At 42.7% G+C, this 13,996-nt stretch overlaps 1 pseudogene across 1 annotated transcript; it reads right to left on the bottom strand.

Moving 5' to 3' along the window:
* Nucleotides 1-530: 530 nt before the first annotated feature.
* Nucleotides 531-8,434, bottom strand: LOC143557326 (cyclin-D4-1-like; annotated as a pseudogene). The gene is made up of 6 exons (XR_013139551.1): nt 8,101-8,434; nt 7,509-7,595; nt 7,287-7,385; nt 6,974-7,175; nt 6,789-6,892; nt 531-753 (listed from the first exon to the last, which is right to left on the bottom strand). The product of XR_013139551.1 is annotated as a cyclin-D4-1-like (transcript).
* Nucleotides 8,435-13,996: the final 5,562 nt, after the last annotated feature.

The raw sequence follows: 13,996 nt of genomic DNA, 5'->3' as shown, positions 1-13,996 counted from the left end.
TGTAATTTTTTAGTTTTAAATATACATGAACATATTTTGGCTGAAAATTGACTGGAATCTCGCTAAAAACCGTTGATTTTGCCGGGATCTTGCTGAAAACCGCACAATTTTGGCCAAAACCTCGTCAAATAAAAGCCGAATAAGTCCAATGAATCCTGATTTTTGCCAGATTTGACCATTGACCGATTAGCCCAAAATTAATTAATGAGGTAGGACTAGCAATTGATCGAGGATTAATCGGCCTCTAGTCAAAATTTTTACAGCACTGGTTATATTATAGGGACCTTCTGTGTTCTAAATTGATACAATTTTTATCTAATATAATTTAAACTTTTATCGAAGAAAATTATAATAATGTATAACTTTTCTTATGCCTTCACTTTGTTTTAACAAATCAAAAGCTCATAACTCATTTTTTTTCCTTTCTCTTAAATCATAAGCACCTAAAGCACACACACTACCAAAAAGTTTTTTAAAAAAAAAGAAAGAAAACAAATAAATTAAATTAATTCAAACATTTTATTTCCATCTAATTACAAAACCATCTAAAGCTCCAAATGAGAGGGTGCTATGTTATTAAGCCTCCTCCGTTTACAAGCTCTTGATCCAACTCTTGAATCATCACTATTATTGTAACTCAAACATGCTGCTTCAAGCACACAAATCGGACTTTTCGGCACCGTACCACTCATTATGCTCACGGTACAACCACTACAACTCATTGACCAACTCCACACATTTAAGAATCCTCTCCTGCAAATCCCATATCAAAAAGGTTAAAACTTTTATTAGTATTTGCTCATAATCATCAATCTTTAAGGCTACAAACCAATATAAAACTTATAATAAACCCAAGTCTTAAACAATGTACATTCTTTTACACGTAAAGTATGAGTATTTACTGCTTGATAATAAGAAAAAAGTCAAAAACACAAGCTTGAAGCAATGAACAAATCTCTATAAAAAAAGATGGAAACTTATCAAATTTATAGACGTATCGCTTTCTTTATAAAAAAAACGAAGCTTGGTTCGAAGCTATGTACACATGTCTATAAGGAACGTACGAGTAGCCAATCGCAATGGACAGATGCCTACAAAAACCCTTATTATAAAAGAAACAATTTAATGAATATTATCGTATATAGTCAATTTTAAGGCTGCATATTTCCAACATCTAATTCATCAAATTCGGGACCAGGGGCGGGGACCTTGGGTATGAATATGTATTCTGAGCAACTTTTTGTGTGTTTTGTAGTGAAAAACAAAACAAAACTGTTATGATAGCTTACACTCTGATATAAAAATTTGGATCTGTTATCTTATTATTTACGAGTAAAAAAAGCAATAAACGGCTTTAATAAACGATTCGAAGTTGCTTATTTCAAACTATTAATTAAAGTAAGCAATATGTATATAAGAATTATAGCTCTGAATAAAAAGTTTGCATCTTTTAGATCATCATGATAACAAATTGAAGAAACACTAAGTGACCCCGGAAGATTACGGATAATCTTAGGGTCAAGTAGATGTTTCCCACGAGGGTTAGGTCCGGCAAAGATGGTTATTCTTCTGATGACCTGCAAAACAGACACCGTGAGCTCGTCACTGAGAAGGGGGGGGTACCTCCTTGTGACCACACTCCGGCGTGAGAATCAGACTAGATTGCTCTGAATATAAGTGTATATTAAGAGAAATAGCTAGATAATATCAGATGATATATGATGGTATAAGAGAAGATATGATACCGTTCCAAGGTGGAGTATTTATAGCCGAATGTAGGTTTCCAAGCAGGTACAGCCACCTGTATAATATTCCTTTTCTACCAACTGTGGGCTACGCACGTGCCATGCTGGTGGTTGGTGGGTAGACAGCGGCTGATAGTGACATGACCGGCTGTGTACTATTCCTTTTCCACCAACTGCAGGCTATGTACGTGCCACGACAAGGGTTGGTGAGTAGGCAGCGGCTGATAGTGACATTTTGTACTAGAGCGTGCTCCTCGTCGTACTGTTGTCAGTGAGCTGTCACCCTGTGATTAGTTCATGGGCTGCTTTGGTCAGATCTTGTCTATTTTGTCCATACCTTGGCAGGTATAGTACAAAAGATCCTCCAGAAGCGTACGGACTGGCTCATTTGGGCGGGAGTATTCCCGCCTTGCTCATTCCTTCTTCAGGTGACATTACTGAATTACTGAGAGTTAGTGCCTTGTGCGTGTAGCCTTGCTATTAGTGCGGGTAGCCTTCCCTGATGGCTTGTATCCGCAGCTGCGGGAACAGGCGGGGTACTTCACCATTAGGAGGCTTTTCCTGCGGGAACAGCTGGCGTACTGCGCGTAAGGTCTTCATCTCTCTGAGCATGGTGGGTCCTGCGGAACCAGTTGGTCTTTGCGCAGACGTCCCTCTTCAAGGTGAGTCTTGCGGGTCCAACTAGGCCCTGCTGAGACCTACCTCTTCAAGCCCCCCCTGTCCAATGTTCTTCTCATGAATTGTTAATAAGTGAGGTGAACTTTTGGACTTAAGCAAAGGGTTTTGAAAAGGGTTTTTAGTTTTAAGGTTTTCCGTGGGGATTCTTCCCGCGGTTTTCCTAATGTCACGTGCAGAAATTCCTGACTTTTCTGCTTGATCTTTGGGTATGATGCGGGTAGGTGTGTAACCTCCTCGCAAGTCAGGAGCGTTGAGTTTCACTTGTGTAGATTCTCCACGAGGTTTTGGTAGTTTTAGACATAGTGATCAATTATGTTAAACAACCAATTCCATCTTGGAGCTTCAAACAATCTAGTTCTCAACTTTCCCGCTATGCGGGGATGTTATTTCCCTTTCCACAAGCATGGCCCAGAAGATCCTTCTTGGTTTTAATTCCCTGCAAGTGCTAAGTATGTGAAGGGTTTCGCCTTGACACTGTACCCGCACTCGTCTTATAGTTACTTGACTTCCAAGGTATTCTTGGCTTCAATTCCCTGCAGGTGCTAAGTATGTGAAGGGTTTCGCCTTGACACTATACCCGCACTTGTCTTACGGTTTCTTGTTTACCAAGGTATTCTTGGCTTCAATTCCCTGCAGGTGCTAAGTATGTGAAGGGTTTCGCCTTGACACTGTACCCGCACTTGTCTTACGGTTTCTTGGTTACCAAGGTAAGGGGGTATATTCCCTCTTATTTTTGAATCTTTGTTTCACGCATATTTTAGTTTAACTTAGCAATTTCTTGAGTAGTTTGGATAAGTTAACCTTTCAACGTGGCAGATGATAGGTTAAAGTTTTGCTCTCTTTCGTGATTGTGCGGGTAAGACCGTCGCTTTCACTTGGCTAAACTTTACCTATATCTGACCTGCGTGAAGGTTTTCCTTAGAAATTTTCTAAGTGTTTTAAATAAGTTAACCTTTCGACGCGCGATTGTCAATAGGTTGATGTTCAGTTTCCTCTATCATGATTGTGCGGGTAGGACCGTCACTTTCATTTAGTGGGATGACCAAACTTTACCTATAACTGACCTGCGTGAAGGTATTCCTCATCTTTTCCTTAGAAATTTTTGCCGTTTCTTGTGTTTATGCGGGTTTTGCTGCCTTCCACATGCAACGACTTACTTCCCCACTTATTTATGCGGTGAATACCGGCATATCAGTGTTTTGAATAAGTTAACATTTCGACGCGCGGTTGTCAATAGGTTAATGTTCAGTTTCCTCTATCATGGTTGTGCGGGTAGAACCGTCACTTTCATTTAGTGGGATGACCAAACTTCACCTATAACTGACCCGCGTGAAGGTTTTCCTCATCTTTTCCTTAGAAATTTTTACCGTTTTTTGTGTTTATGCGGGTTTTGCCGCCTTCCACACGCAACGACTTACTTCTTTCCATATTTATGCGGTGAATACCGGCATATCAGTCTGGAAAGTTCATAAGTATAAATGTAAGACCATCAGCGTCAATGTGATTTGGAGAATCATTTCCATTAGAAGTGGCTCTAGGCCTTTTCTTTACAAGTTTGGAATTGATCTACATGCAGCCTGTGTAATTGAGCTCCCTTCCATGTTCTTGGGATGGGGGTGTCATCGAGCCTTTCGAGCCGATATGCACCTGGTTCGGAATCTCGTTGTTTACGCAGTATGTAGTCTCCAACATTGAGGCTGCAGTTTCATCCGTGTTTTCCTCAACTGGGGTTCTACACGCATTAGCCTGCTTAGCGTCCATTACGCCACGAGGTGAGTGAGTTTCCCATTTCTGACGAATGCTTCGACGACGTCCTTCAAGGCTACGCATTCCTCCGTGGTGTGGCCTTTTGTCCTGTGGAAGTCACAGGATTTGCTTTGATCAGCGTTTGGATGCTGTCGGATTATTGGAGCCTCTGGCCATGGGAGCCTCTCGGTGGCAAATATCTCGGTGACGCTTTTGGTGAGTGGCGTCCATCTGGAGTTCCGGTTCGACGACTGCATGTTATCCTTTCCGCCTAACCGAGGGTGCGAGCCGGATGAGGTGCCAAAGTTTACCCTTGACTGCCAAATACCAAGCTTCCTCTTTTTGTTTTGTCGGGCGGTAAGGACGTTGTTTTCTCTTGTTTTTTGAGTGTAGAGGTTTGTGCTCTGGGGAAGATCTCTACCCAGTTGCTTTTCCGTTTCCGCGAAGCGTTTAGCTGCTGTCATGATGGCATCCCACGTGGATGGCATGCCATCTTTACCCGTTAAGGTGCGGATGAGCTCTGGGTCTTCCGCGCCCTGGATGAAATCAGCGCGAACAAGATCTTCGCTAATAGTGCCCAGACTTAGCTTCTTTGAATTGAAGCACGTGATGAAGTCTAGTAAAGACTCATCTTCCTCTCGGATGCAGTTGAGGATCGTCCATTGCTCTTCGGTATACTTTCTTTGTTGACTGAAGTGTTGGCTGAACTTTTGCTGGAAGTCTCCCCAATCGTAGATGTGGTGGACCGGTAGACGGTCGAACCACGCTCTGGCTGCCCCAACAAGCGTCATTTGGAACATGTAACACCACGTGGGTTCCGTCCAATTGCTGACGGCTACCCCCGCTATGAATCTGTTCAAATGATCGTCTGGGTCAGATATACCATCATATGTGCCTATGTTGTACATTTGTTTGGCACTTTTCGGGGCAATTGCTTCCGCAATGTCCCTTGCAAATTTGGACGTTCCCGCATTTGCAACAGTTGGTCTGAAGGTTTTAGAGAAGTCACGTGGGTTTCCACCCGCGTTTTTTGGTTTAAAGGTTTCTCCAAAATTTCTTCTGTGGAAATCTGCTTGTTTACGCTTCCCTTTCGCCCTATGGCGCGGGTTTGCGTCACTGTCAGATTCTTCCCAATCTTTATCATACTCGCACTCATTACTCATGTTGAGTTGTTGTCGAGTGCTTCCGAATTCGTCAGCCTGTTGGAGTGAACGTAAGCGTTCATCCAACTCAGCTTGGAATTCCTTCTGACGTGCTTCCGCCCACGCTTTAACTTGATCAAGTGTTTGGCGGGAGAGCCTGGTCTGTTGTCTCTCCAACTGGGTATCGGTGAATCCCAGGTGAGGATTATTTACTGCACTTGCCCCGGCTTGGGTAACCGGGGTAGTGTTCGTAAAAATTGTGTACTCGCCGGTGTTCCCCCCAGTAGCTGGGGTTGTGGTTACCGGAGTTTCTTGGTCACTCGTTGGCCTTGGCATCGGAGTAACCTTAACCATCTTTCCAGAGGTTTTGAAAAAACTGAGAAAATTAGTTCTAGCTTTTATGCACGGATGGCGCCAATGAAGAAACACTAAGTGACCCCGGCAGATTACGGGTAATCTTAGGGTCAAGTAGATGTTTCCCACGAGGGTTAGGTCCGGCAAAGATGGTTATTCTTCTGATGACCTGCAAAACAGACACCGTGAGCTCGTCACTGAGAAGGGGGGGGGGGGTACCTCCTTGTGACCACCCTCCGGCGTGAGAATCAGACTAGATTGCTCTGAATATAAGTGTATATTAAGAGAAATAGCTAGATAATATCAGATGATATATGATGGTATAAGATAAGATATGATACCGTTCCAAGGTGTTGGAGTATTTATAGCCGAATGTAGGTTTCCAAGCAGGTACAGCCAGCTGTATAATATTCTTTTTCTACCAACTGTGGGCTACGCACGTGCCATGCTGGTGATTGGTGGGTAGGCAGCGGCTGATAGTGATATGGCCGGCTGTGTACTATTCCTTTTCCACCAACTGCAGGCTATGTACGTGCCACGACAAGGGTTGGTGAGTAGGCAGCGGCTGATAGTGACATTTTGTACTAGAGCGTGCTCCTCGTCGTACTGTTGTCAGTGAGCTGTCACCCTGTGATTGGTTCATGGGCTGCTTTGGTCAGATCTTGTCTATTTTGTCCATACCTTGGCAGGTATAGTACAAAAGATCCTCCAGAAGCGTACGGACTGGCTCATTTGGGTGGGAGTATTCCCGCCTTGCTCATTCCTTCTTCAGGTGACATTACTGAATTATTGAGAGTTAGTGCCTTGTGCGTGTAGCCTTGCTATTAGTGCGGGTAGCCTTCCCTGATGGGTTGTATCCGCAGCTGCGGGAACAGGCGGGGTACTTCACCATTGGGAGGCTTTTCCTGCGGGAACAGCTGGCGTACTGCGCGTAAGGTCTTCATCTCTCTGATCATGGTGGGTCCTGCGGAACCAGTTGGTCTTTGCGCAGACGTCCCTCTTCAAGGTGAGTCTTGCGGGTCCAACTGGGCCCTGCTGGGACCTACCTCTTCACAAATCAAGATAAAATACAAATAAGTATGCAAAAACATACAAAAAAAACTATGCATTATATGATCATTACCTTTTGTACATGTTGAAAGAGGGCAGACATTTTTGTTTGTCCAACCAAAGATATTGCTACTCCTGCTGCAATCTCAGAAGGTCTAAATTCCAAGAAGTCAATCCCTGCATTGTGAAATTACCATTTTACCCCTTTTGTATCATAAACACTTTACATGAGACAAAATGTAATTAGCTATGAATTACCATTAATTAAGCATAATATGAGTTGGGTTGCTCTCAATATTAAAGATCTCGATACGGGTTGATCACAATAGAGTTTTCGAAAGAAAGCATCAATGAATGAAAACGGAGTCACTGTTTGCATCCTCCATTTCAATGTGGTCAGCACAAGAAGCTCCATTTTTTTAATGGTTTTTGCTTCAAATACAAATCTTGCATCACAAACCTGCAAATGCATTCATATTGTCAACAGGAAAACAAAATTTACTTTGACAGTTTGACCCACAAAAAAAGTCAACATTTTTTTTATTGTGAAAACAAGATGGTGAACTTGAACCTGTAAATCAAGAATGAGGGGTACTTCAGTCTCTTCCATTTTGGATGCAAGTGATAAACATGCTACAGCTAGCAACTGCATCATCCAAGCCTTGTCTTTCTGTTCATTAATTGCAAACAAATATTCAAAACATAATTAATGAACATTAAATTTTAAGTAGTTGCGTTTATTCTCAAAACTGCAATAAAATAAAATAATATAAAAAATGTTACAAATACTTACTGGGAACTCATAGACATCAAGAAATCTGTCCAAGTAGTTGATGGCTAAATATGCACACAAGGGTCCAAAACTGAAATGAGCATGAACCTGGTCAAAGTCAAAATTAACCACAAAAAGTATTAGCAACCTTCAAAATTTCCCAAAGCTGGAAATAAAGCAATAAACTTTTCCATTAATTTCTCAAAAATATTCAATCTCAAATCATAAAATCACAAATTCCTTACAAAAAATCATTAACTTTTTCAAAAAAAAAAATCAAGAATGTACTAACCACATGCCATAAAATCACTATTTCCTTACAAAAAAAATCATTAATTTAAAAAAAAAATCATTAAATTTTCCAAAAAGATCATTAATTTAAAAAAATATTTAAATTCATCAAAAAGTCAAAATTAACCACAAAAAGTATTAACACCTTTAAAATTTCCCAAGCTGGAAAATAAAGCAAAAAACTTTTCCATTAATTCCTCAAAAATATTCAACCCCAAATCATAAAATCACTAATTCCTCACCAAAATAATAATAATAATAATAATAATAATAATAATAATAATAATTTTTTCAAAAAAAAAAAATTGAAGAATGAGCAAACCTTTCTAATCCAATCAACAGCTTGCTGTCTGGCACCCAAATCCAAATTCCCATTTCTTATTTTCTCCAAATAATCAAACCCCACAAACTGTTGACATTCTTTTTCAATCAATAAACCCAAACAGTCATCACTTTGCACAGGAAAATCAAGAAAATCCCACTCTGTTTCAAGATTCTTGATAAAGCTTTGATTTTTATAAACATTTTGATCATCATTGTCATCATAACATATACTGTCACTACTTTCTGAACATAATAAACTTGATAGTAGGCTATCAGCCATTAACAAGACCTTTAAGAACACACCCACTGGTTTTTTGGGTGTGTTTAAAAGATTGATCTGTTTTTGTGGGTGCTTTATTATTATCAAGGAATAGAGTTTTGAGTGAGATGATGAGCAAAGGATGCGGCGAATGTAGAGGAGAATGAGAGTGAGAAATGGGTTTGGTTGTAGGGCATATAAAGAGAGAGCTACAGATGAATGCTAGTAGAGTATAATGTATATACATACATACATTTCTATTTCTATGCATATTAAAATATACTAAATATTAAATTATATTCAACTACAACATTTCTATACTAAATATTTATATACTTCATTTCAGCAACAATACCATAAGGTATTTTAAGCCATGTGACGTCTCAGTTAGTAACAAAAAATTTTGTAAAAGTCTGTATAGTTGGAAAACTCTCCTGCAATAATTACTTAATTGTTGTAAATCAAATTAATATAAATAACTTAAATATTATTGGAACTTAAATATTTGATTCATTAGAGTATGTGGGAGAAAAACTGCTTGGTTGGAAGATTTAGAGGGTAGCGTTTCATACAAAACGCTTGAGACCAAAACTTGGCTCAAACTTGGGGGGGGGGGGGGTGTTCATAGAGTTTTGAGGTGAAAAACGCCCCACCACGAATGATCATATGTATATATATCATATCTTTGTCATTGGTATTTGTTTTTACATCAATCACTTATGTGTCAGTAGAAGGCATCATTCAAGTCGTGTGATTTGAAACAAGGCCGCCTCATATGGCCCGTGTAAATACTATGACATGCATGATGTATTGATGTGTCAGTATAAGATGCCATACGACCTTGTATAACCAATTTTCATCTTTTATACGGTTGTGTGATACATTATTGGTGTTTCTTTAGCTCTGTTCTAAAGTTATATTTCAATATACAATTGTTTAATTTTTTTGTTGTATTCATACAGCATTTTATAACTAATTAAATACTTAAATTCTGATACAATAAAACATATGACCTTTCTCAATGACATGTGTTTTCACATCAGTCACTTCTGTGAAAGTATAAACCATCATACGTATCGTGTGATTTGAACGAAGGCCGCCTTATACTGTCCATGTAAATATTATAACATGTATGATGTATTGATGTGTCAATATAAGATATCATGCGACCATGTATAACCAATTTTCGTCTTTTATACGGTTGTGTGATAGATCATTGGTTTTCTTTTACTCTACTCATATATCTATATACTATTGCCTAGTTTTTGTTGTATTCATGTGACATTTTATAACTAATAGTTTATATTATGGTACTATTTAATGTAATGAAGACGTGAAAAATGGAGCGACGACTTATGTCAACAAAGGTTATAGTGACCCCGTACAAACAGTGAAGAGGTAGGTCCCAGCAGAGCCCAGTTGGACCCGCAAGACTCACCTTGAAGAGGAACGTCTGCGCCATCCGTGCATAAAAGCTAGAACTAATTCTTAGTTTTTTTCAAAATATCTGAAGAAATGGTTAACGTTACTCCGGTCCCAAAGCCAGTAAGTGACCAAGAAACCCCGGTAACCACAACCCCAGCAACTGGGGGGAACACCGGCGGTTATACAAATTTTACGAACACTACCCCGGTTACCCAAGCCGGGACAAGTGCAGTAAACAATATTTCACTGGGGTTCACTGATGCCCAGTTGGAGAAACGGACAAGGGTCCCTCGCCAAACACTCGATCAAGTTAAGGCGTGGGCCGAAGCACGTCAGAAAGAGTTCCAAGCTTAGTTGGATGAACGCTTGCGTTCACTTCAACAGGCTGACGAATTCGGCAGTACTCGCCAACATCTCAACATGAACAGTGAGTGCGAGTACTCGGACGACGAGCGGGAAAAATCCGATACCGACGCAAACCCTCGCCATAAGGCAAAAGGGAAGCGTAAGGAAACGGACTTCCAACCGACAAGGAATTTTGGAGAAACCTTTAAACCAACGAACGCGGGGAGAAACCCACGTGACTTCTCCAAAACCTTTAGACCAACTGCTGCAAATGCAAGAAAGTCCAAGTTTGCAAGGGACATTGCGGAAGCAATCGCCCCGAGAAGTGCCAAACAAATGTCCAACATCGGCACTTATGATGGTCTATCCGACCCAGACGACCACTTGAACAGATTCATTGCGAGGGCAACCGTCAGTAACTGGACGGAACCCACGTGGTGTTATATGTTCCAGATGACTCTGGTTAGAGCGGCCAGGGCATGGTTCGATCGTTTACCGGTCCACCACATCTATGATTGGGCGGACTTTCAGAACAAGTTCAGCCAACACTTCAGCCAACAGAGGAAATATACTGAAGAACAGTGGACGATCCTCAACTGCGTTAGATAGGAGGATGAATCTTTACTAGACTTCATCACTCGCTTCAACTCCAAAAAGCTGAGTCTGGGCAACATAAGTGAAGATCTGGTTCGCGCCGCTTTCATCCAGGGCGCCGAATACCCAGAGCTTATCCGCACATTGACGGGTAAGGACGGCATGCCATCCACATGGGATGCCATCATGACGGCGGCCAAGCGCTTTGCCGAGACGGAGAAGCAACTGGGAAGGGATCTTCCCCAGAGTACACACCTCTACACACAAAGGACTAGAGAAAACAATGTTCGGATCGCCCGGCAGAACAAAAAGAGGAAGCTAGGTATTTGGCAGTCAAGGGTAAACTTTGACACCTCATCCAGCTCTCGCCCTCTTGTTGGCGGAAGGGATAACACACACCCTTCAAGCCGAAAACACCGGTGGACGCCACTCACCAAAAGCGTCACTGAGATATTTGCCACCGAAAAACTACCATGGCCAAAAGCTCCAATGATCCGGCAGCGACCTAATGCGGATCAAAGCAAATCCTGTGACTTCCACGGGACAAAGGGTCATAGTACGGAGGAGTGTACATCCTTGAAGGATATTGTTGAAACATTCGTCAAGGATGGAAGACTTGCACACCTTGTGGCATCAATCAAGAAGGGAGGAAGGAATGATAACCGGTACAGAGGCAACGGACGAAAGCCCGTTGACATCAGCATCAACATGGTTCATGGCAACATCAGAGGAAGAAAAAGGCGAGCGACAGAACCATGCGCGTGGAAGGAAGCTGAGGTGCGCTTCCCGCGAGTGCCAGGAGGACCCAGCAAAGAAGGCCCTATCGTCATCAAAAGCCAGCTAGGGCACTACATCACTTCTCGCACTCTTGCTGACAACGGCGCCTCGTCAACGGTGATGTACAGGCAGTTCTTCGACAAGCTAGATGACGAAGACAAGGAACGCCTGGAAACGGTCTACGCCTCGATGGAAGGGTTCGACGGCAGCACAAACACCCCCTGGGTATCCTATCTTTCCCCGTCACTCTTACGGACGGGAATCACTCACGCACATAAGATGTGGATTTTGTCGTGATGAGGAAGCCACACCACACATACGACATTCTCTTCGGAAGAGACGGGATGGCAAGATTCAACGCCGTGGTATCTTCAGTCCACGGCATGATGGGATGGCCAACAGCTGAGGGTGTAGCGATGTTCACCGGCATTCCCCAGGTATGCATCGCATCTGTCTCATCTAAACCCAAACCAAAGATGGCTAAACCAACCATCACCGAACCGGAAAGATGGGCCTTCAATGGCAAATACCCTGACCAGGCCGTTACCATTGGCCCAACAGTTGTTGATCCCACACGCACCTTACTCAAATGCTTACTACAGAAAAACGCTGACATATTCGCGTGGACACCAGCTGACATGACTGGTGTACCCCGAAGTAAGGCAGAGCATAAGCTCAAGTGCGATCCGGCTGTTACGCCAGTCGTACAAAAGCGCAGAGTAATGGGGCCAGAACAAACTAACGCGTGTAGAACCCAAGTCAAGGAACTCCTTGACGCAGGCATCGTACGCGTTAGCAGATATCAAACATGGGTTGCAAATCCCGTTATGGTACCGAAGAATAACAAACAATGGCGCATGTGCATAGATTTCAAGGACTTAAACAAAGCATGCCCCAAAGATTGTTATCCGTTACCCGAAATTGATCTTAAGGTGGATTCGTTAGCACCGTTTCGCCTTAAATGCTTCCTGGATGCGTATAAGGGGTACCATCAAATCCACATGGCCGTTGATGATCAGGACAAAACCGCTTTTCGGACGCCCGATGGCACATTTTGTTATCAAATGATGCCATTTGGACTTAAGAATGCCGGGTCCACATACCAACGCCTAATGGACAACCAGTTTCATGCCCAATTGGGAGGAACTTGGAAGTCTACATGGATGACTTGGTCATCAAAAGCCCTGACGCAGAAGCGATGTTGAAAGACATCGAAGAAACTTTCAACACGCTCAGGAAGATAAACATGTAGCTCAACCCGAGCAAGTGTGCCTTTGGAATGGAAGAAGGGAAGTTCTTGGGGGTCATCGTCACTAAAGATGGATTCAGAGCGAACCCTGAAAAGGTCGAAGCCATTATCAAAATGGAATCACCTACTACCATCAAACAGGCTCAGACACTGAATGGACGACTAGTCGCACTTAATCGCTTTTTGGCAAACCACGCGGATAAGTCGTTTCCTTTCGTGTCAACGTTGAGAAACTGTTTAAAGAAAACGCACTTCCGCTGGACACCAGAAGCGGAAGCAGCTTTTCAGGAGATTCGGTCACGCTTGATCGAACTCTCAACGCTCACAGCACCAAAAGCGGGGGAGGAGTTAATCCTATACCTTTCCGCAACAGATAGAGCAACCGGGGCGGTCCTGCTAGTTGAACGGAAAGGCATCCAGATGCCAATCTATTATGTCAGCCGTATCCTAACAGACGTAGAAACTCGGTACTCTACCCTCGAAAAATTAGTCTTAGCACTTATACACGCTTCACGCAGGTTAAGACGATATTTCCAGGGTCACCCAATCACCATTCTCTCCAACTTCAAACTTGCAAACATTCTACGCAAACCCGAGTTATCGGGACGCCTAGCCAAATGGGCAATTGAGTTGGGGGAATACGCGATAAAGTATAAGCCAAGATCAGCCATAAAAGGCCAGGTTTTGGCCGACTTTATTGCGGAAGTGCCTGCATCGAGGGAAAAAGAGTGCCAGGAAGAGGCTCAACCCTCTCCAGCACAGGACATCAATGATGTCTGGCGACTCTACACTGATGGAGCAGCCAGTAACGAGGGTTCAGGCGCAGGGCTGAAACTAACCAACCCAGCAGGCCAAGAATACACTTACGCTATTCGTACTGGATTTTCCAAGTACGAATAACGAAGCCGAGTATGAAGCATTCTTGGCCGGGCTGAGAATTGCGCGTAAGATGGGAGTGAAACACTTGGAAGCCCACGTGGATTCCATGTTAGTAGCCAACCAAATCAACGGGACGTACACGGCCGTGAACGACACAATGGCCCTGTACCTCGCACAAGCAAAAACCCTTATGCGTGATTTTAACGATTGCAAAGTCATACACGTCAAGCGTAGTGAAAACAAATCTGCGGATGCGTTAAGCAAGCTTGCATCATCAGCCTTCACCCACTTGGGAAAGGACATCCGCATTGAACTCCTCGAGGCACCTTCAGTCCCGCACAAGGACATTTGTGTCATCCAAACCGG

The sequence above is a fragment of the Bidens hawaiensis genome, unplaced genomic scaffold (genome assembly GCF_021521415.1).
Source record: "Bidens hawaiensis isolate Kalapana, Puna unplaced genomic scaffold, B.hawaiensis_p1.1 tig00018902_1, whole genome shotgun sequence".
Taxonomy (NCBI): domain Eukaryota; kingdom Viridiplantae; phylum Streptophyta; class Magnoliopsida; order Asterales; family Asteraceae; genus Bidens; species Bidens hawaiensis.
The sequence above is the reverse complement of the archived record's forward strand: the minus strand, read 5'-3'. Positions and strand labels throughout refer to the sequence as shown.